The sequence below is a fragment of the Bufo gargarizans genome, chromosome 2 (assembly GCF_014858855.1).
Source record: "Bufo gargarizans isolate SCDJY-AF-19 chromosome 2, ASM1485885v1, whole genome shotgun sequence".
Taxonomy (NCBI): domain Eukaryota; kingdom Metazoa; phylum Chordata; class Amphibia; order Anura; family Bufonidae; genus Bufo; species Bufo gargarizans.
This window is the reverse complement of record NC_058081.1, coordinates 180,474,063-180,497,814: the sequence shown is the minus strand read 5'-3', so window position 1 is coordinate 180,497,814 and position 23,752 is coordinate 180,474,063. Positions and strand designations below refer to the sequence as shown.

Here is a 23,752-nt window from a genome sequence, read left to right as displayed (position 1 = left end):
ATAAGGATCTCAGGGGTTTGCAATTTGTAGGTGTCGAACTTGTCAAGCCACATTGGCGAGGAGGAAATAATATCAAACAAATCAACCAAAAAGAGTTTGAGTGGATTTACAGGTTGGGATACACTACAACAGAGAGGTATGAATGTTGATTTTGACCTTAAACCTTGCCTCGTATGAATTCAGGAGTTTGCTCTAGGACCTTCGAGAGTAGAATGAAAAGGAGGGTTGATTGGCTTGGAGGGATCATGTGGTCTGTGATGTAATCGTATGTTCTGAATGAATGGGGATGGGGCCTGTGGGTTAGCGGTCTATGATTGGTTGTGACGTTTTATGGGAGTGGATTTATATATGAATGAAAAATCCCTACAGAGTTTTTAGTACAACATTATGATCTTATATTATTGTCATGGCTTATAATGTAATGTGGAATAACTTGTGTTATGTATGTATTGTATTTATTTGTATTTTTTATATATTTATTGTGGATTTGAGGGGTGGAGTATACACCCTCCTGTGAGTTAAATAGACCGCCCCGGAATGGGCGGATCAGATGCCCCTGACCAAGCTTTTCGGAGCGAAACCCGGGTCGGGTGTATGCAATTGGAAATTATATACCACTTGTATTCTATTCACCTTTGTGAGTATAATAAATTCCTTTTATTCCGTTTATGTGGTGGTGCTTCACTATTGTGGCTATCCTTTGGTCTCTGACAGAGGCGAATGAGTGAAGGCTCTGCTGCTTTCTGTGGCCTTATTGCTTCTCTATATCCACGGATTATTGGAAGGAGTCTATAGTGGTGATATTCCTGCCTTCTGGAGCAGTGTGGTAACATAGTAACATAGAACATAAGGCTGAAAAAAGACATTTGTCCATCCAGTTCAGCCTGTCATCCTGCAAGTTGTAGTACTGTAAATTACAGTGCAAGAATACTAGGATGCCACCTGAGCAGTTGCTCGGCAGCCCTGTGAGCAATAGGACACGACACACTACTTACTACCTTTTTAAAAAATAGCAGCTATTTCTACAGTCTATTACTACTCCTCCCTATTCATGTCTCAATTACTAGTGGATTGTTATAGTGTTGAGGCACTCCTGGAGACCCGTAAATGAGGTGTTCTATGGCTATCATATAGCAGTCATCAAATCAAGGAAATTGCCCATTCTTGTCTTCACAGGGCGCCTCCGTTGCTGGTGTACGACCCTGGGGAAGCTACTGTGATTTCACAAAAGTGTTTCCATTAGTGAAGCTGTTATGATATCAGAAGTGGATTTCAGCAGTTAAGCTGTGACATCACAAAGGAGTTTGTCAGGTAAGCCTTAAGGCCATCAGAAATAGGTTTCTGTCACTTCAAATTCTGGATCATCATAAGAGTGTTTTCTTCAGGTAAACTGATCTGACAAGTAAATTCCAGTCAAGTAAGCTGCGGTGGACTCCCCTGCATAACGGAAAGGGGACGGATCAGTTTTGCAGCCCATAGACTTCTATTATGACGGAATGAATAACGGAATGCCTCTAAAGGCATTCAGTCATAGAATTGCGTTATGGTCTGTGGTAACGGAATCCATAACGCAATTCACCTTTTACCACCAAAGTGAATGAATTTCAAAATAAAATTCGCTCATCTCTAATTGTGACATCACAAGTGCGCTTTAGGCAGGTAAGCTACTGTAACAGTACAAGCGTGAATTAGGCAATTAAACTACTGTGCAATCACAAGCCATTTTTAGGCAAGTAAGCAACTGTGACATCACAAGGGAGTTTTAGGCAGCTAAGCTATTGTGTCATCACAAGTGGGCTTTAGGCAAGTAAGCAACTGTGACATCACAAGTGGGCATCAGGCAGCTAAACTATTGTGACATCACAAACGTGCTTTAGGTAGGTACGCTACTGTGACATCACAAATATGCTCAAGGCAAGTAAGGTATTGAGACATCACAAGTGGGCTTTAGGCAAGTAAGCAATTGTGACATCACAACTGGGCTTAAGGCAAGTAAGCAACTGTGACATCACAAGTGGGTATCAGGCAGCTAAACTATTGTGACATCACAAACGTGCTTTAGGTAGGTACGCTACTGTGACATCACAAATGTGCTTAAGGCAAGTAAGGTATTGTGACATCACAAGTGGGTATCAGGCAGCTAAACTATTGTGACATCACAAACGTGCAAGCGTGCTTAAGTCAAGTAAGCTATTGAGACATCACAAATGGGCTTTAGGCAAGTAACCAATTATGACTTCAAAATTGGGTTCCAGGCAGCTAACCAAATGTGACATCACAAGTGTGCTTTAGGCAAGTAAGCAATTGTGACATCACAAGTGTATTTCAGCCAGGTAAACTGCTATGACTTCACAAGTGGGTTTCATACAGCTAAACTAATGCGACTTCACAAATGTGTTTCATGTGACAGGTCAACTGTGCAGGACAGAAATAAAAGAAAATAATGGAAGGCAGGAGGGAAAGGAAAAGAAAAAGGAAGAAAGGCTACATGTCAGTCAGCGATTGTATATAATACTCTGTATTTTATTAGTGGTAAGAAACACTTTCATTTTGGATAAACTTCTTACTTTTAATGGTCTTCTAAGTCTTGAAAGTATAATACAGGTTATGTTCCCATGCACAGAACCCATTCTCAATGTGTTTTCCATCCTTAATGACCTGTTATGAACTACAAAAGGAACCCAGCAGAAAAGCGTGTGCTCCAGCCAAACTTTACTCCGCTACAAAGCATTTCCACAAATGTATTTTTTATTACCTTACATTATTACATTTGCTGTGCTAGTAAAAGTCAAATCCAATTGATGCTCACTTAAGTGCCACATCTACCCATTAGGCTTCAGTAGGAAAGGGTTACTGCAATAGACGGAGACTTTACCGGAATGCGGGTTAATATATCCCATTGCTCCAGGGAGACTGTCAGCTTCGAGTTTCATGCAAATGGGTGCACAAAGCATAAGAGTAAGGGCCCCTGACGGGCACAGTGCAGTGAGGAAGGCACAACTTCTTATGGACTGAGGTAGGCAAAGAAAATGTATTTCTGAAACACTATTCAAAAGTTAAACAAGTAAAAAAAAACAGCATTTAGAAGGAAGTGGTTTTACAAATTTGTTCTGTGCACATTTTGCTCCATATTCTATACAAATAGATTGGAAGACAGACATCATGGGGCAGATGTATCATGCCTTCACTGCAGAACTCTGTCCTCAAAACGTCACAAAATAGGTCTTTTGTAACATCTTACACTCGCTTAGAAAATAATTGCGACATTGTGACGTTTTACACCACTCACTCCAGTTTTGTAATGTAGGTGGGAAAGTGGGTGTGGTTAGATATGTTAATTAGTTTCACTCCAGATTTATTATTGCGACTATTTTAAAGTGCTTCTGTCACCCCCATTTTCATTAGCCGACATTAGCTATTAGCTATATGTCAGCTGAGTGCAATCATACATGCCCTACCTTTGTCTGTGGCTTATTTCTTGTAAAAATCATACTTTTATCATATGCAAATTTGCTTGTACTTGCTGGTAGCCGCCGCATCTGCTGTTTCTAGACACGCCCCATCTCCTCTTGATAGACAGGGCCAGCGAGCGCTCTCCTCCTCCGGTTGGCCCTGTCTGGTGCTTCACTCAGTACGCCTGCGCCGATTGAGGAACGATTGAGGAGGAGAGCGCTCGCTGGCCCTGTCTATCAAGAGGAGATGGGGCGTGTCTAGAAGCGGCAGATGCGGCGGCTACCAGCAAGTCCACGCCCAACTTGCTAGTAGTGAAGAAATTTGCATATGATAAAAGTATGATTTTTACAAGAAATAAGCCACAGACAAAGGTAGGACATGTATGATTGCACTCAGCTGACATTAGCAAATAGCTAATGTCGGCCAATGAAAATTGCACAATGGGGGGTGACAGAAGCACTTTAAAGTCGCAAAAACAGTCACGGTCTCACTCCAGTAAGAGGGCTAGGTTTGAGGAGGAGACTAATTTATTTATATGCATTATATATTTATTTCTTTTCTTTTTCTCTTTATGCATTGCCAGATGACTGGCCCAATCTGCACGGAAATTAGGTTTCAGCTGTCTAGGACCGATCGTTCTTGAAATATTCACAAAAAGAAAGCAAATATGGCAGTCACATGAGTTAAAGAGGACCTTTCACTTGTATACAAACTAAAAACTGACTCTATCTGTGGGCAGAGCGGCGCCCAGGGGTCCCCCTGCACTTACTAGTATGTCTGGGCGCCGCTCCGTTCGCCCGGTATAGGCTCCGGTGTCTCAGCTCCGTCTGTTGTATTGGACTGATTTTTTTGTAGGAGGCGTGTCCCTTGCTGCAGTGCTGGCAAATCGCAGCACACAGCTCATAGACTGGCTATGAGCTGTGCGCTGCGATTGGCCAGTGCTGCAGCAAGGGACACGCCTCCTACAAAAAATCAGTCCAATACAACAGACGGAGCTGAGACACCGGAGCCTATACCGGGCGAACGGAGCGGCGCCCAGGCATACTAGTAAGTGCAGGGGGACCCCTGGGCGCCGCTCTGCCCACAGATAGAGTTAGTTTTTAGTTTGTATACGAGTGAAAGGTCCTCTTTAAGTTCTATTAGCCAATAGAAGCTTGCAGGTCCTTCATTCTTAGCCTCACTGACACACAGTTTTACACCAGGTTTCTATAACAACCCAGCTATTTATGACCTGGATTAGGCTAGTTTCACACTAGCAGCAGGGGAGTCTAGCAGGCTGTTCCGGCGGGTGAACAGCCTGTCAGATCCATCCTAGTTCACATGTGCCCCCGGACTGCTGCTCCGTCCACATTGACTATAATTGGGGCGGAGTTCCGGCAGGGCACGGCGAGAGGCAGATCCTTAATTCTTACTCTCAATGACATACCTTAGCATCACTGACATACACACAGTTTAGGCCTCTTGCAAACGACCGTATGGCTTTTTCTTTGAACGGAAAAACGGAAACGGAATGCATATGGCGTACCTTCCGGGATTTTTTGCGGATCCATTGAAATGAATGGTTCCATATACGGAAATCAAAAAACAAAATGTTCATGTGCAAGAGGCCTTACACTGGGTTTCCATAACAGCCCAGTCATTGGCCATGGATCTCTGTCGAGTGCCAAGTCCTCTTCACAGCACAGCAAGCACAGTTCTGCAGATTGTGTAGAACCTGCGCTTGGTAATGCAGCCCACGCCCATTCACTTGAATGGAACTGAGCTGCAAACAGCCACGTGACCAATGAACGTCACATCACTGAACTAGGAAGAGGCTGCAGCACTCACCAGAACGCTGTCCTGATAACAAACATAGGCCATCAATACTGAACTTCCGGAAAACACCTTTACCATAATAATACTCCAGTCAAGAGCTCAAAAATGATATGCAAGTCAGTACCTACCAGAGCCCTTGCTCCTTTGTTGCTTTTTAGCTTAGCACCATTAGGGCAATGCCTATAGGAGGCCTGTGGTAGTCTGAGACACACACCTGGCTCATCATAGGCTCAGGCGGCTGCTCGGCTCCTACACTCCTAGTTGCTGGTCACACCTCTGATTTGGAGTACTCACTTCCAATTGCATGTTACGACATATTCCGGGACAGAATGCAGCTGGGGACGTAGAGAACAGCACGACATATTGTAATGTCTTCGTGAGAAATTCTATCACAGAGAGAACTGCAATGTATTCAGTACCACACAGGCTTTACGGTATGCAGTATAATACTACAAAATAGCAGACCTATTTCTTCAGATCTCAGAAGGTACATGATGTGCCAAGCGGGTTTGTTTCGACATGTCCTTGTTTACCTCCTTTTCTACCTCAAGACTACTTAATATGCACCTCCACCTTCCTTCAATTATTTCGAATGTAACAATCACACCCCTGTTAAGAAAAATATCTCAGGTTCTCATTCTTTTTTTGATACTTCCTTACTCCATTGATTTGTATATTAACATTTTTACGTACCAGTAGTAGGGGTTCAAGTACTTACCACAAAAAGGCAAACTCTGTATCGCCAAGGGACAGGAGATACGTGTCTGACTAGTGGGGGTCCAACCGCCAGGGCCCCTGCACTGAGCACTAGAACAAGGACCTGCGTGCCCCCTTTTCAGTGGAGCGGCAGACACACCTGTCCACTGCTCCATTCAACTCTATCGGGCTGCCCGAGATAGCCGAGAGCAAGCCGGCAGTCCCATAGACTTGAATGGAAAGTTGGGAATACATGCGTTGTCTGCCTCTCCACTCAACTGGGGGAACACGCATTCAACTCTATGGGGTTGCTTGAGATGATCAAGCACTCTTCTATCTCCAGCAGTCCTATACCGTTGAATAAAGTGGCAAATATGCATGCTCCATTCAACATGGGCCCCCATTCTGGTTACCGGCAGAGGCCCCAGTGGTCAGACACTTATTTTGTATCCCGTGGATAGGGATAAGTTGTTGTAATGGGTCAACCCCCATAATAAAATCACTGCATCTTATCCAGCATGCTTTGGGCTGAGTCTGGCGTACGAAACACCGGTCCTCGTAAATTCCCCCCAGTATATAAGCAGGATTGCCAACTCAGCAGATTTTACGTCTGTAATGCTTACAACAAAATACAACGAAGGAAATAAAAGCCTTTGTAAAAAGCACTCACTTCTGCTTGCTGCTGTCAGGTTAACCACTTCCAGGCATCTCGGCTGATTATACTCCGAGGAGAAGCAGGATTGACACCCATCCAACTATTGTTATGAAGACTGTCTGCCCTGCAAAATGAATGAAAACAAGTAGAAGTCAACCAGATGCTGTGCGGTACAGTGCATTACACATTCACTAAGAAGGTGCGAAAAGTAAAAATAGAACCGCCGCTCGCACTCAGAATCGAAAATAGCACACGACTGCAAGGGACCAGCATCAGAATGCAGATCGCCAAGACGGAAGCCTAAATGCTGAACAGTGCCGTGACTGCCCGCTACAGGCCAATGACAGATCAAGGAACAAGGGCATCCTTCAATTTCAAGTAAAATAGCTCAATACACAGATATTCACTCAAGGTCATTTATACATAATAAACCAATAAATCAATTAAAATCTTCAGTTAATTATAGGGAAATACAACAAAGCAGTGAAAAACAGCTATGAAGCGGCCATTTTCTTCAACGTCCGTAAGGCTAGGTCTACACAACAAAATTTGTTGCACGACAGATAGGGCACAACTACACTGCAACATTTGTGGCGTGACAATTTTTATAATGGCAGTCTATGGTGTCGCACTGCAACATCAGACATGCTGCGACTGGGACGCGACAGTCGCAGAAAAATTAATCTTACATGGCCATTCTCAGAGCAAGGACAGCCTTCGAGTGCATTCACACTGCATTTTTAATGGACTACGAATATTGGTGATCAAAAAATAGGATATGTTCCGTTTTCTCAATTTTCACAGCCAGACAGTCCCAATACAAGTAAAAGGGGCTGTTTTTAGAGTAACTACACTTTTTTGAAACTTTTGCCATGCCATATGGACATATCAAAAGTGTTGATCAGCGACGGTCCCTGCTGATCTCTAGAACGAGGAGTCAGAAGCGTTCAGCCAAGCGCTGCTTCTCCTCGCCGCTGAGTGTGGTAGTGAAGACTGTCTCATTGTCTTTCTATTGAGACAGTGATTCACTACAGCGCTCAGCGGCGAGGAGAAGCAGTGCTTGGCTGAACGCTTCTGACTCCTCGTTCTAGAGATCAGCAGGGAAAGTCACTGATCAACACTTGATATGTCCATATGACATATCAAAAGTTTCAAAAAAGTGTACTTAACCATTTTTAATGTCCATTTTTAGTTGTGTAAGGGTATTTTTTTTCTTTTTTTTTTTCTCTAGAAAACTGCCACTGCCAGGAGTCAATCCAGCAGGAAGAGGTTTACGTCCTTCTCTTATATTTTTATTATTCTTGTTTAAAAAAAAAAAAAAAAAATTAAAATAAAAATAACCACCAACACTGGTATTTTTTTTTATTTTTTTTTTATGAAAAACACTGTGTGAAGCAAGCTGGATTCACACGCATTTTTTTTTTGTGGAGTTTTACGTTTTCTTCTACCTGAGTTTTTTTTCTTTTTGCAGTAAAAACACTAGCTCCAGATGTAAGCTGAAAATCTAGGAAATATGAGGACATATTTGTATTTTTTTTTCAATTTGGGTGCATTATTGTTGTCCATGATGCTTTTTCAGGCATTTCTTTATTCCCATCTATAGAAAAAAAAGGGCTAAAAAGCTATTTACGCATGTTAACACAAACAGCACCCAAAAAATTCCATAAAAACTGCATGTCATATGCAAAAACGAACATGGTTTTAAAGATGTTTATTAGCAGTAAAAGACACCAACCAAATTTGTGTGTGAAGGGGACCTAAGGGTTACTACAGGCCACCTATAAGTTACAAATTAAATACTGCAAAATCATAGCAGTTCCATATTAGTGACATTTTGCTCATCCTATGAAGTGACATGAAGGTTCATATGAAACAAAAATGACATTATGATATAAAAACAAACAATATTTACAAAATTAATACACGGAACTGTAGGGCCGGGCTCACGTGTACTGCAATGATCAAACACGTAGTGATAATGGATGCGTTCATGACATTTCCATGTGCACTTGGAAGTTCCAGATCATCTGCATTTAGAATTGTATATAGCAAGACCTCCATATAATGTCATTACCATTGACATGGACAGTGTAGTCTGCACTGTACAAAACAGTTAATCTTTTAGTTTAGAGGTCCCCAACCACCAGGCCACGGACCAGTACTGGACCGTGGATCACCTGGTATTGGCACACGGGGAGCATAGGAGTTGAGCAGCGGGGACGGGAACTATTAGCTCCTGTACCCCACCGTTTAGTCTCATAGCCTGAGGGCCACTAGATCATCATAACCTCTGGCGCTGGGTCCCTAGCACTAGTGAAACTAGCCTTAGACAGGCTGTCTAGCCCTGCACCAGATTTATTACACAGGCTCAGGCTGGATGATCGATTTGGGCTGTGGCTAGACACTTTTCGTTGATTCTATAATAACTATTGGTTGGCTTTAAGACATTTAGCATATTGTGTATCATAGTTAGGGCTCATGCACATGGCCATTGCCCAGCCGTACCATTATTGCAGTCCAATAAAAAACAACAAAAACAATCATGGGTGTCAATTGCCGGAAAAATATACACTACAATAGTGCGGCTATATAAGCAGACTTCCCAACATTTCTATGTAACTGGACAAGCTTTTTTGGTACAAGAAAATACGAGAGAACTGAAGCTCATAAACGTCCAATAATGAAAAAAAATATACTTTATTAGTTACAAAATCAATTGATAATAAATACCATAATAAAAGGGGGAAGGAGCCGTGTGGAATAGAGGCACGGAACTTCATGGAAGCACTACGGAGGTCGCGGTGCGGACGGATCACAGACCTATTCGAGTTAAAAGGGTCTGGATCTGTCTGCGGCAGCCGCACAGATGGTGCCCGTGCATTGGGGACCGCAAATGTACGGAACGACTGGCACATGTTTGTGTTGCACGAGCCCTTAAAATGTATTCCTATGGAGCCTGCCACAGGCAGGGACTGAAGCTGCCGCACAATGCATCTGGCTCCCCCGATCTCCACTTGGGGGAGCCAGAGCACATCATCCGGGTTTTAGCACATTCAAATGCCGTGGTCACATTTGACCATGGCATCTGAAGGGTTAAATGTCCACAATCAGCGTTACTGCCGGTCACAGATTTTAGCCGCGGGTGTTTGCTGTATGAAACAGTAAGCGCCTGGCGGCCATGGCGCCCGCTGTAAGCGCAAGCAGGTGCCATGTTTAAAGTGCTGACCAGCAACTTACATGTACGGCACTGCTCAGAAAGGGGTTAAAGGCTATGGACACCTTTGGGGGCAATTTTTTTTTTTTATCATTGCATTGTACTCATTTCAGATACTTGGTATTTATTAACAATTTGGAGCCCCTTTCTCTGTTCAGATTCTCCAGTAGCCACTAGCAGGCTCTACATTTTTACTGTGCTCCATCAGGCAGCTCAGCTAAAGGATCCTTATCTCTGACCTTATAAACACTCATTATAGCTTATCTTACTGATCAGAATGTGGCTTACATAAGTGTTTTTTAGTTAGTAGTAATTTAGGCTTCAAAGTAAAAGTACAATTCTCACAGCTAGCTAGACGTTAACCCTTAATGATAAAGCTGCTGAATTATTATTGATTTTTTTTTTAATTTTAAGCCCAAATTTGATAAAATTGCACCTAAATGTGTACATAGCCTTTAAATAGTTTAATTGATTAAATGACTCCATTCTAAAATCACTGTATGTACAGGAGGAGCGGGGGTTAAAGTAAAACCTTTTCCGACTGTAGCTTTTAACAAATCTTAAACGGGTTGTCTTGCTTCGGCAAATGGCATGCATCATGTAGAGAAAGTTAATACAAGCCACTTTCTAATGTTTTGTGATTAACCATATTGCTTCCTTTGCTGGCTGGATTAATTTTTCTATCACATTGTACAATGCTCGTTTCTATGGTTACGACCATCCTGCAATCCAGAAATGGTGGTTGTGCTTGTACACTAAGGCCCCTTGCAGACGAGCGTGTCCAGATTAGGTCCGGATCATGCGTCCCGGGTGCATTGCGGCAAACCCACGCGAGTAGGTACGCTTGCACAGTTTTGACTGCAATTGCGTTCCGTTGTTCAGTTTTTATCGCGCGGGTACAATGCGTTTTGCACGCGCGTAATAAAAAACTGAATGTGGTGTGTAGTTGTGTAGATGTAATTATTTTCCCATGGTTATAAGGGAAAATAATAGCATTGTTTAATACAGAATGCTTACTACAAGGTCAATTGAGGGTTAAAAAATAAATAAATAAATAAATAACTCACCTCCATCCAATCGTAGATGCCGGTCTCCTGTTCTTTCTTCAGGACCTGTCAAAGGACCTGTGGTGACGTCACCGAGCTCATCAAATGGTCCAATCACATGGTCCATCATCACGGTGATGGACCATGTGATGTGACGTCACCACAGGTCCTTTAGCCGGCAGCTCATGATTAAAGTAGTAAGAAGAGATCGGCAACTACACGATCAAGAGGAGGAGGGGAGTTAATTATTTATTTTTAACCCTCAATTGCCCTTCTACCAAGCATTCTGTATTAAAGAATGCTATTATTTTCCCTTATAACCATGTTATAAGGGAAAATAATACAGTGAATAGACTGTCATCTTAGCAACCAATGCGTCAAAATTGCACCGCATCCGCACTTGCTTGTGATTTTCACGCAGCCCCATTCACTTCTATGGGGCCAGCGTTGGAAAGCGCACAAGAGCATGCAGCGAATTTCACGCAACACACAAGTGATGCGTGAAAATCACTTCTCACGTGCAGAGCCCCCATAGAAATGAATGGGTGCGGATTCAGTGCGGGTGCAATGCGTTCACCTCACGCATTGCACCCGTGCGGAAAACTCGCCAGTGTGAAAGGGGCCTAAAGGAAAAAGCTTCAGTTTACGCTAACTTGCAAGGTCCCAGACACCAGACAGTCTGGCGCTTTTTTCCTATAGTGTGAAAGCACAGCCACTGCTGATGGATTGCAGGGTGGTCGTAACCATGGATACGAGCAGTGTATAATTTGATCGAAGAAATGAATCCAGCCAGAAAAGGAAGCAATAGGTGAATCACAATACATTAGGAAGTGGCTTGTATTAACTTTCTCTATATGATACATGCCATTTGCTAAAGAAGTGACACAACCCCTTTAAGTCAAACTATAATAGAATAAAGTTCTTTACTAAAAGCAGGAAAGATGTCAACCAGTCGTCTCCTGCACTTACGCTGGGTTCACACCTGAGCGTTTTACAGCGCGTTCCTACGCGCTGTAAAACGCACAACAGGCAAGAACCAATGATTCCCTATGGGAAGGGTTCACACCTGGGCGTTTTACAGCGCGTACGATCGCGCTGTAAAACGCCCGACGCTCAAACAAGTACAGGACCTTTTTTTGGCGCGTTTGACGCGCGTTTGGGCCATAGACTCTTTGGACAACACTGCTGTCAATCACCCAAACGCGCGTCAAACGCGCGTTCACTATTAAAAAAACGTGCATAAAACGAGCGACAAAAACGCGCATAGAAACGCCTAGGTGTGAACCCAGCGTTAGAGTTTACATCATGTTTTATACCTTCGTTTGACGTACGGTATATGTATATAAACTATATATATTATATATATATATATATATATATAAACTTTTTTTAAATTTGTTTCTACTATGAAACGCTATGGTTGACGTCTGAGGCATCCGTTTAACGTATACATTTTTTGTATACGTTAAAAGGATGGGGAAAAACGTTTTGTGAACGTAGCCTTATATGTAATCCCACATGTGGGCAGCGCTAAATGAAATCTCTCTCGTTATCTGTTCTCTGCAGGTCGTTTCTTCCATTGAGAGAAAGGTCAGAACACGCGTTTCCTTTCACTGTGCTACTGTCACCGATTCCAGAGCAATTAACCACGGAAGCAATAAGCAAGGAAGTACAATTAGCTATTCTGCTCAAGCATTCCTCGGCTATTCAAGGATATCCACTCCATTCATCACTTCATTATATAATACTCAAACTGTGCAAGACAACAATCAAGTCCCACTTTCATTAATTAACGCCCATTAACCAAAACGGATAACTTCCAAAACACCACTGTGTGAAATGGATAATGGTCCCCATTTACTAACGAGTGTTTCTAGACCTGGTTGTAAACTGCACCAAAATTTGGCGGAAATAGGCGCATCTAGTTTCCGAGAAATCTACTGCAAGTAAATTGACAGGGGAGTGGCTAAGCAAACTGTTCATCTGGCGGTCAAAGTTCAAGGCAGGTCAAGGAGCTCACTTGCGGCAGAGGATTCCGGCAGGCAGTTTCATCGCCGGAACTGCCTGCCGGATCTGGCAATCCGGACGCAAATGGATGGCATTTGTTAGAGGGATGCGGATCAGTCTGACAAATGCATTGAAATACCGGATCCGTCTCTCCGGTGTCATCCAAACGGATCTGGTATTTATTTTTTTCACAGATTTAAAGGTCTGCGCATGCACGGACCGGAAGAACAGATCCGTCAATGCGGCAATTTTAATGCCGAATCCAGCACTAATGCATTTCAATGGAAATTAATGCCGGATCCGGCATTCCGGCAAGTGTTCAGGATTTTTGGCCGCAGAGAAAAATACAGCATGCTGCGGTATTTTCTCCGGCCAAAAAACGTAAGAGGGACTGAACTGATGCATCCTGAACGGATTACTCTCTATTCAGAATGCATTAGGATAAAACTGATCAGTCAATGATAGTCAATGGTGTCGGACTGCGACATGCCGTGATGGGACAGTCGCACAGAAATCCATTTTCCTTTTCTTTTTTTTTTTTGACTTTTGTGTCAGTCTCATGTCAGTGCGACACCATTGACTATTAATATAAAAAATGTTCAGCGACATGAATGTCGCACGACACGTGACAATGTAGTTGTACCCTTTTTGTTACTCGAATATTTTTGTCATGTAGCCCTAGCCTCATTCACACAGTCAGTGTTTTGATCAGTGATAAAAATGTTGCGTGACTTTTCTACTAGTCGCCATGTAGCCCTACCCTAACGGCTGTATAAGACTGGCAGATTGTCTGCCAGAGGATCGCTAATGAGAGTTCACAGTAACGCTCGTTAGCGATGATCTGGCAGTGTAATAGTGCTGCCAATTACCCGATGAATGAGCAATCATCATTCATGGACGTTGCTCAGCTGAAAATTAATTCCCAAAGAATCTCTTCAGTGCAAATCAGACACAACACAAACACAAAACGGATGCCATCCGTGTTGTGTACATGATTTTCACGGACCCACAGACTTCAATGGGCGTTCTTGGTCCACATCATGAATCAAAGTAGTGCACGTCTCTGTGATTTTTGTACTGACCCCTGGTCAGTAAAAAGAAATACTGAAATGTGAACAGACACATTTAAATCAATGGGCATGTGTGCGGTCCGTGGAAAATGTGTACAGCACACGTCAGTTAAAAATGAAATGTGGACGAGGCCTTTGGGTAGTTACATGATTATTGTAGAGCTGGGATCTGGTTGTTAAAAAACAGCCAAGTCAAAGCCATTTCGCAGGTGAGGAGCGCGTCACGCACAACTGAAGTCAATGGAGTAAAAGTCGACAAGAGACTCGCGACACAAAACCCAGCGTGATGGATTTTATGTGACTGTTGTGTCGCAATATGTCGCGTGTCACACTGCCACACCATTGACATACATTATATGACTACAAATTTTCTCAATAGTGATCAGTGCAGGAGGGAGGAGAGGACATTTTTTGTAAGGCTACTTTCACACTCGCATTTTGGGCGGATCCGTCATGTTTCAGCAAAAACCGATCCGTTACAATAATACAACCGCGTGCACCGGTCATGAACGGATCCGTTTGTATTATCTGTAACCTAGCCAAGACAGATCCATCATGAACTCTATTGAAAGTCAGATTGTGTCAGAGAAAACGGATCCGTCCCCTATTGACTTACATTGTGTGTCAGAACGCATCCGTTTGGCTCCGTTTAGTCAAGCGGCCAGCAAAAAAGCGGAATGGAGATGGAAATATTATAATTACACAATATTTTATTAATAACATTTAATGTAATTCCACAATGATCCAAATCTCATACAATTAAAATAAATTAAAATACATATGTTTTGGCCCACTGCAGCATTGTCAGATCATTGTGGAATTACATGTAAAATTATTAATAAAATAATATAGTTGTGTAATTTAATTTTCATTAATAAAATAATACTTTAAATTATACTTTGGTTATATCATTTTTAACTGAGGATTATTTTAGGTGTTTTTGTTTCAAGTGTATGTTCTTGTAATAGGGCAATATCTAATTTATAAGGCTTCTTTCACACGAGCGTGACGGATTAGGTCCAGATGCGTTCAGGAAAACTCGCACCACTTTGCAAGCAAGTTCAGTCAGTTTTGTCTGCGATTGCGTTCAGTTGTTAAATTTTTTCTGCGTGGGTGCAATGCATTTTGATGTGTTTTTCACGCGCGTGATAAAAAAACTCAAGAAGGTTTACAAACACCATCTCTTAGCAACCATCAGTGAAAAACACATTGCATCCGCACTGTGACGTGAACGCATAGCACCCGCACTGAATCCTGACCCATTAATTTCAATGAGTTTGTGTACATGAACGTTTTTGTTTTTTTCCACGCATCAGTTCTGCGTTGCGTGAAAAACACAGCTTGTTCTATGGGTTTTTCACGCAGCCCTGGCCCCATAGAAGTGAATGGGGCTGCGTGAAAAACACATAGAACATGCTGTGTTTTTCACGCAATGCAGAACTGATGCTTGAAAAAAAAAAAAAAAAAGTTCATGTACACAGACTCATTGAAATTAATGGATCAGGATTCAGTGCGGGTGCTATGCGTTCACGTCACGCATCGCACCCGTGCGGGAAAACTCACTCGTGTGAAAGGGGCCTAAGGCCTCTTTCACATGGGCGTCACGTTTTGGCTCAGGGTGCGTCCCGGGTGCATTGCGGCAAACCCGCACGAGTAGGTACGTAATTGCAGTCAGCTTTGACAGCGATTGCGTTCTGTATTTTTTGCGGACCTATTGACTTGAATCGGGCCTCAGACCGTGATTTGCAGACAATAATAGGACATGCGCTACTTTTTTGTGGAACGGCCATGCGGAGAAACGAAATGCACACGGAGTAACGTCTGTATTTTCTACAGCCCCATTGAAGTGAATGCTTCCGCATACGGTCTGCAAAAAAACAGAATGGAAGCGGAAAGAAAATACGTTTGTGTGCTAGAGCCCTAAAATAGGGCCGCAGATGGACAGCAACAGCTTAAACAGAAGAAAGATGATGAAGCCGTGAGATAAATCACCTTATAGATAGATCATCTTATAAATAGTATAGTCATCGCAAGCCTAAAACTACTCTAGGTTGTTCAGTCTACGAGTGGTTTCTTCTAAAGGAAAAAGTCATTATTTCCATAAAACTGTGAAATCACAAAAAAATTTAATAAAAATAATTAAACTTCCTTCCTCCTACAAGATCAGCTATATTTAAAGACGCCAACCTCTTCTGGCAAGTGGTTTGTGCTTCTGCACAGATAGTGTGCAATGGAAAATATATTAAAAAAAGGGCATAAAACTCTTAACTGAGCTAAACAAACAATCTCAAATAGGTCAATGGGACTTGTGGGGTGCTAGATCATCAGATATAGGTATTATGGCGGATTTACACTGTGCGACTGAGCAGGCAATTCTCAGGAGGGGACAGTAATGTCTGCTCTTTAGTGGAGACAGGGCCATCACTCACCCTGATGCTTTGGTGTGCAGCATAAATGATCGGCAGCACAGTTACACTGACGGATTATCGGGGATGAGAGTTCATAGTAATCCATCCAGATGAATTTAAATCTGCATTAAAGGGGTTCCCCAAGATTTTCATATTGATCAATATGAGATTGGCAGGGGTCTAATTCCTGGTACCTCTGCCTATCAGCTGCTACAGGAGACTATGGCATTTCAGTGATGGCCGTGGCCTGCTCACAGTATCGTCCATTGGATAGTAGATGTGCTCGGTATTGCAGCTCAGCCCTATTCACTGGAATGGGAATAAAGTGCCCCTAGGTCATGTGACCGATGAACGCGACGTCATATGGTCTAGAAAGAGGTCTAAGCACTCATGGAGCACTGCGGTCACTTGATACAGCTGATCGTCGAGGGTATTGGGTGTAGGACTCCCACTGAACTGATATTGATGACCCATCCTGAGGATAGACCATCAATACCGAAATCCCAGAGAACCCCTTTAAGGCTACATGCACACGAATCCGCAAAACACGGATGGCGGACAGCCTATTCTTGTCTGCAAAGTGTGGACAAGAATAGGACATGTTATATTTTTTTTGCGGACCACGGAACAAATCATCGGATGTGGACAGCACACGGAGAGCTGTTCGCATCTTTTGCGGCCCCATTGAAGTGAATGGGTCCGCATCTGAGCCGCTAAAACCGGCTCGGATGCGGACCAAAACAACGGCCGTGTGCATGAGGCCTAAGGTACACAAAATTCACACAGGGGGCAGAGAGCATTCAGGAAGTAATCGCAGAATGAAGCACAAGTGATGTATTAGATGTAGGTTTTCCATGTAGAATTCATAACAAAAGTGCAGCCGAGCATGCATGTATACGGGAGGATAAAAGGAATACATGTCAGGGAAATGAGCTATTAAAGGTGTATGGGCAGCTTTAGTTTCTAGGATATTTACCAGTTCTACATGCAGCAGGGCACATATTTGCAGCTCTGTGTTTTCTACTGTGACAAGGTTACATGCACATTTTTCCCAGTTTTTCATTTTTGTAGCAATTACTGCACTATTACTGGGAATTCTGTGAACAATTAAAAAAACAAGATTCTGTGTTTTTTATTCCTAAAAAGGTTTTGGGGGGGGGGGGGGGGGGGGGGGGAGTCAGCTCCAGAATCCTGCATTTTTGGAAAGAAGCCAGAAAGACGAAAGGCCACGGATTACACCAATTTTTTGGCACGGATTCTCGTGCGGTAAAAATAGAAATCCTCAGCATGTCAACTCTTTATGCGATTCTATTGTGCGGATTTCACCCTTTTTAATGCAAGAGTGAGATCTTCTGCAAAACCGCATCAAAAACTGCAAGAAACACATGCAGATTTTGCCTGCACCCGTGTTCTGGTATTATGATTGCACCGCGTATTAAACTTTCGATACCCAATCAATACTTTTGTACCCAGATCGATCAGATACCGGGATTTATTATTTTCCGATACTAGGCCACGTGAACCCTGAGGGGTTAATTGATGTGGTTCGGCGGGATCCTGCCTCTTACATTTGTATTTACAGGTTAATTATATTGCATCCACCCCAGTATTTTAATCATCGGTGGCAGTGGCCACAGGGTCCCCCCCTCCTCTCAGTAGGCAGCTTCCGATCAGAGCCCCAGCAGATCTCTATTAGGGTAAATAGGACAAGGGTTCTAGCCCCATAGGGGGATAATAGTTAAATAAAAAGTAAACAAAAAAGGAAAATGAAAAGTTTAAAAAAAATAAAAATAAAATCACCTTTTCCCAATTTTACATATAAAATATTTAAACATAAAAATAAACATATTAGGTATAGAACTATTAAAATATAAAAAATATCTCCTATGCTAGTGCTCGCTGACACTGTTTTTTCTTAGTGTGGCTGAAAAGCCGATCCGGGACGGTTCTTATTGGGAGCAGCCAAAGAGCAGGGTGGGTGGCTATTCCGCACGTCCAGGCCAGGTTTTGGGCTGGGGTTTAAAAACCCAGCCAGCAGCTCAGCTGGGGGTGGAATGAACCTCCAGGTGATGGTGGAGCTCTGTGTTTTGGGAGCTGAGGAGTTCTGCCATACTGTAAGGCCCCATGCACACGGCCGTGTTTCACAGCCGTGTGCGGGTCGTGGAACCGCGGCCTGGATCCCTGCTGAGAGCAGGAGCGCACGGCGTCACTGGTTGCTTTGACGCCGTGCGCTCCCTGCTGCCGGCACAGTACAGTAATACACTGGTATAGATCATACCAGTGTATTACTGTATTGCGGCGGCAGCAGGGAGCGCACGGCATCATAGCAACCAGTGACGCCGTGCGCTCCTGCTCTCAGGAGGGATCCAGGCCGCGGTTCCACGGCCCGCACACGGCTGTGAAACACGGCCATGTGCATGGGGCCTAAGGCTGAGAGCTGCATGAGAGCTGCCAGCTGGAAGCCAGGCGCCCTAAAGCCTGCTGTGGACTGCCAGGTGACGTGTTTCTTTAAATTCTGTGGACTTTTGCTGTGTGAATTAACACAAGGACCCTGCCTAGTATTGTGTTTTTTTTCCCTGCCTTTTTTGTGTGAATAAGCACTGACTTTTGTTTATCAACCGTGGTTTTGCCTCTGTATTGCGTCCGCTTACCCTGCCTACCAGAGCAAATCCCTACAAGTGACAACCCTAGCTGGTAACCTAATGGACAAAAATAACAGCAGCAGTAAAATGCTTGAGTGTCCTGTGCTGCATATTTCCCATAGACCTAACATCAGGAGCCTGCATTTACTGCAAATAAAATACCACAAAAAAAACTAAACTGCAGAAAACTGCCTGCAAAAACCTGTGTCTTAAAGCCCCCTAAGGCCTCTTTCACACGAGCGTGACGGATTAGGTCCGGATGCGTTCAGTGAAACTCGCACCATTTTGCAAGCAAGTTCAGTCAGTCAGTCGTCTGCGATTGCGTTCAGTTATTCAGTTTTTCCGCGCGGGTGCAATGCGTTTTGATGCGTTTTTCACGCGCGTGATAAAAAACTGAAGGTTTACAAACAACATCTCTTAGCAACCGGTGAAAAACGCATCGCACCCGCACTTGCTTGCGGATGCAATGCGTTTTTCACGCAGCCCCATTCACTTCTATGGAGCCAGGGCTGCGTGAAAAACGCAGAATATAGAACATGCTGTGATTTTCGCGCAACGCAGAACTGATGCGTGAAAAATAACGCTCATGTACACAGCCCCATTGAAATGAATGGGTCAGGATTCAGTGCAGGTGCTATGCGTTCACTTCACGCATTGCACCCGTGTGGAAAACTCACTCGTGTGAAAGGGGCCTAAGAGCCACCGCACACATTAATTTAGCTCCGGCATTAGTAATTTAAAAAATGACAGAATAAGTGTGTTTTTTGTGGTGGTTTCTCTAGTTGTGTTTTTTTGTTTTGTTTTTTGTTTTTAAGCAACGCGTGTTTGTCCATTAGCATTCTTTTCATGATATTTTTCCCCTATAGAGAGGGTTATGTGAAAACGCCTGAAAATGACAAGACGTACAACATGCTGCAGTTTTAAAAAGAAGCCAAAAACAGCATAAAAAAATAAAGACCTAATGGAAAAAAAAATGTCAGGAGCAAAAAAAATGCTTGCGTATCCCGCGTCTCATATTTCCCACAGACCTTCAGCCAACATCTCGAGCTGGCATTTTTACTGCAAAAAATTCTAAAGCGCAGAAACATGCCACTAAAAACCTTCATATGAAGGGACTCTCAGGCCTCTTTCACACGGGTGAGGGCCGGATGTGATGCAGGTCCGTTCAGGGCAAATCGTGCGAGTAGGCACGCAATTTCAGTCAGTTTTGACTGTGATTGCGTTCCTTTGTTTAGTTTCTTTCCATGCGAGTGCCACGCGTCTTGCGAGTGCCACGCGTCTTGCGCGTGAGAAAAAAAAACTGAATGTGGTACCCAGACCCGAACCTGGACTTCATCACTGAAGTTCGGGTTTGGTGTTCTGTAGATTTTATTATTTTCCATTATAACACTGTTATAATTAATAGCATTCTTTAATACAGAATGCTAATTATAATGTCAATTGAGGGTTAAAAAAAAATAATAAAAACATACCGTAACTCACCTCATCCACTTGATCGAGCAGCTGGCATGGTCTTCTTTCAGGACCTGCAAAAGGACCTTTGATGTCAGCGCACGTCCTGCTGAATTAAGATAGAAGGTTCTTCTATCTTCATTCAGAAGGACCTGCGCCGATGCCACCGCGCTCAACACATGGTGAAAGCGATTACATCATCAAAGGTCCTTTGGCAGGTCCTGAAAAAAGAAGAAAGACTACTATGCCGGCTGCGCGATCAAGAGGATGAGGTGAGTTTATTTCTTTATTTTTTTTAACCCCCTCAAGGCACATTTTAGTAAGAATTCTGTATTAAGAATGCTATTATTTTTCTGTATAACCGTGTTATAAGGGAAAATAATACAGTGAATAGACTTTAATGGGGTCTGGGGTTGCTCATCCCTATAAATTCCTAGCAACCGTGCGTGAAAATCGCAAGCATCCGCATTTTTTTTTCTATGGATACTGCTTTGCGTGAAAAACGCAGAATATAGAACATGCTGCGATTTTCACGCAACGCACACGTGAAAATCACTGCTCATCTGAACAGCCCCATTGAAGTGAATGAGTCTGGATTCAGTGCGGGTGCAATGCGTTCACCTCAATGCGTTCATTCTCGCCCGTGTGTAAGGCTACCTGCGCACACTTCAGATTATGAGCGTTTTTTTTTTTTTTTCAGCACAGATTCTCATGCGGAAAATCCGCAACATACTACTGGGAAAGTATGATACGATTTGTCTAATGTACACTTTGCTTTTTTGTAAGAGTACCTTAACACAGTGGTAGTCTATGAGGTTATTCATACAGTATTTTTTTTATTTATTTTTTTACTGCCAGTGAATAATAGACATTTTCTATCCTATCTTTTTTTTTTTTTTTTTATGTATCCGTTTTGAATGTAGCCCTAGGTGCAAAAGTTGACCCGCTGTGTCTATTTTGAAATCTGCAGCACGTCAATTCTTTGTGCGGATCTCACTGTTTTCAATGCAAGGGTGAGATCTGAAGATCCAGTCTGCACCAAGAACTGCAAGTTTTTGTATGTTTTTTTTTTTTACTTTTTAGCGCATACTTAGGCCTCATGCACACGACCGTTGTGTGCACCCGTGGCCGTTGTGCCGTTTTCCGTTTTTTTTCTGCGGCTCCATTGACTTTCAATGGGGCCGTTGAAAACTCGGCTTGTGCACCGTTTTTACACCGCGCCCGTGACCCGTGTTTCTAGGCCGTGAAAAAAATATGACCTGTCCTATTTTTTTCACGGCCAACGGTTCACGGGCCCATTCAAGTCAATGGGTCCGTGAAAATCACGGATGCACCCAAGATTGTCATCCGTGTCCGTGATCCGTGTCCGTGATCCGTGTCCGTTTTTTCCTATCATTTCAATGGCAAACTTGACTTAGATTTTTTTTCATCTTTCATGTCCGTGGATCCTCCAAAAATCACGGCAGACCCACGGACGAAAAAACGGGCACGGATCACGGTACAACAGAACCACGTTTTGCGGGACGTTAAAAAATACGTTCGTGTGCATGAGGCCTTAGTGCGGGAAAAACACTGACATTCGCATTTAAAAAAGGCATATTTTCTGTTTCTGAAACCCACACCCATGTGCAATTAGTCTAAGGGCTCATGCACACAACAGTTGAATGTTTTGCAGTCCGTAAAACATGGATACAGTCTGTGTGCATTCCACATTTTGCTGAATGGAACAGCTGGCCCCTAATAGAACAGTACTATCCTTGTCCGTAATGCGGACAATAATAGCACATGTCCTATTTTTTTGCGGAACATGGAATGCACAGTTATTTCCTTTTTTCCAGTCCTATTGAAGTGAATGGTTTCAGATACGAGCCGCAAAACAAAAACAAAAAACATTTGTGTGCATGAGCCTTAAAGGGGTTGTCCAGGTTCAGAGCTGAACCTGGACATACCTCTATTTTCACCCAGGCAGCCCCCCTGACATGAGCATCGGAGCAGTTCATGCTCCGATGCTCTCCTTTGCCCTGCGCTAAATTGCACAGGGCAAAGGCATTTTTCTGAGTTCCGGTGACGTACCGGGGTTCTCTATGGGGCTGACAGGAACCCCGGTGACGTCACCGGCACTGATGGACGGGATTTGGCTCTGCCCTAGCCAGTAAAACAGCTAGGGCAGAGCTAAAGCCCGCCCCTCAGAGCCGGTGACATTACCGAACACACCGCTGGGCGGAAGTTACCGCCCGGCAGTGTGTTATTGAAAACAAAAGAGCGCGTGCCCTGCGCGATCTAGCGCAGGGCACTGGAGCGCATCGGAGCATGAGATGCTTCGATGCTAGGCTCAGGGGGGCTGCTGGGGTGAAAATAAGGGTATGTCCGGGTTCAGCTCTGAACCCAGACAACCCCTTTAAGAGTGCATTCACCAAACTGTATTTATTTTGCGATCTGCAAAAAAATAAGTATGAGTTCCCTGTTGCATCTTTTTTTGCGGACTCATTCTAACAATGCCTATTCTGGTCCACAAAACAGAAAATAGGAATGCGGGACTGCGAAACGGACGTACAGATGCGGACTACATGTGCTGTGCTGTCAGTGTTCTTTTGCTGCCCCAATAAAATAAATTGGTCTGCATCCAATCCACAAAAAATGGCCCAAAAATACAGTCGTGTGAATGGGGCCTGACCTAAAGGTTTAGCTCAGGAGTGGCCAACCTGTGGCTCTTGAGCCACATGCGGCTCTTTGCTTCAAGTGAGGCTCTAGCTGTGAAGCCAGGAAAGCTCACTCTCCACCCCATGCTCAGATCTCTTTTCCTGATCGGGCTTTGTTGCTACTTTGCAGCTCCAGCTCACTCTCCACTACGTCACTGATGCACACAGTGTGAGAACGCAGTACGTGGGGACACGCCCTATGACCTGACGTTGTGCTCATCAGGTCACAGCGGAGAGCGTGTCAGACCCGCAGAGTAGCAGGTACTCGACCGAGCAGGAGTCCTGTGCCTGATCAGGAGAGGGAAGAGATTTTGTCCTGATCTGGGAAATGGGGGTCAGATGTGAGCATGGAGGTTCAGATTTGAACATATGGGGCAGATCTGAGTAGGGGGGGGAGGGGGGTCTTGTCTGAGCATGGGTTGGTCAGGTCTGACTTGTGTTGTCTGATCAGAGCATTGGGGGGTCTTATTTGGAGGTCTGATGAGGGTTGGGGATCTTATTTTAGGTCAGATGAGAATTGGGGATCTGATTTAGGAGTCTGATCTGAGGTTTGATGAAAAATATTTTTTCTATTTTTTTTTTCTCTGCTAATGAA

General features: G+C 43.6%; 1 protein-coding gene across 2 annotated transcripts in view; it reads right to left on the bottom strand.

The window, feature by feature from the left end:
- OTUD7A (OTU deubiquitinase 7A) overlaps positions 1-23,752 on the bottom strand; it is a 293,318-nt gene that overhangs the window by 205,132 nt on the left and 64,434 nt on the right. For both annotated transcript variants that reach the window (XM_044279731.1, XM_044279732.1), the window contains exon 2: positions 6,635-6,743. The gene's annotated coding sequence lies outside the window, so the exon portion shown is untranslated. The remainder of the gene's footprint in view (positions 1-6,634; positions 6,744-23,752) is intronic.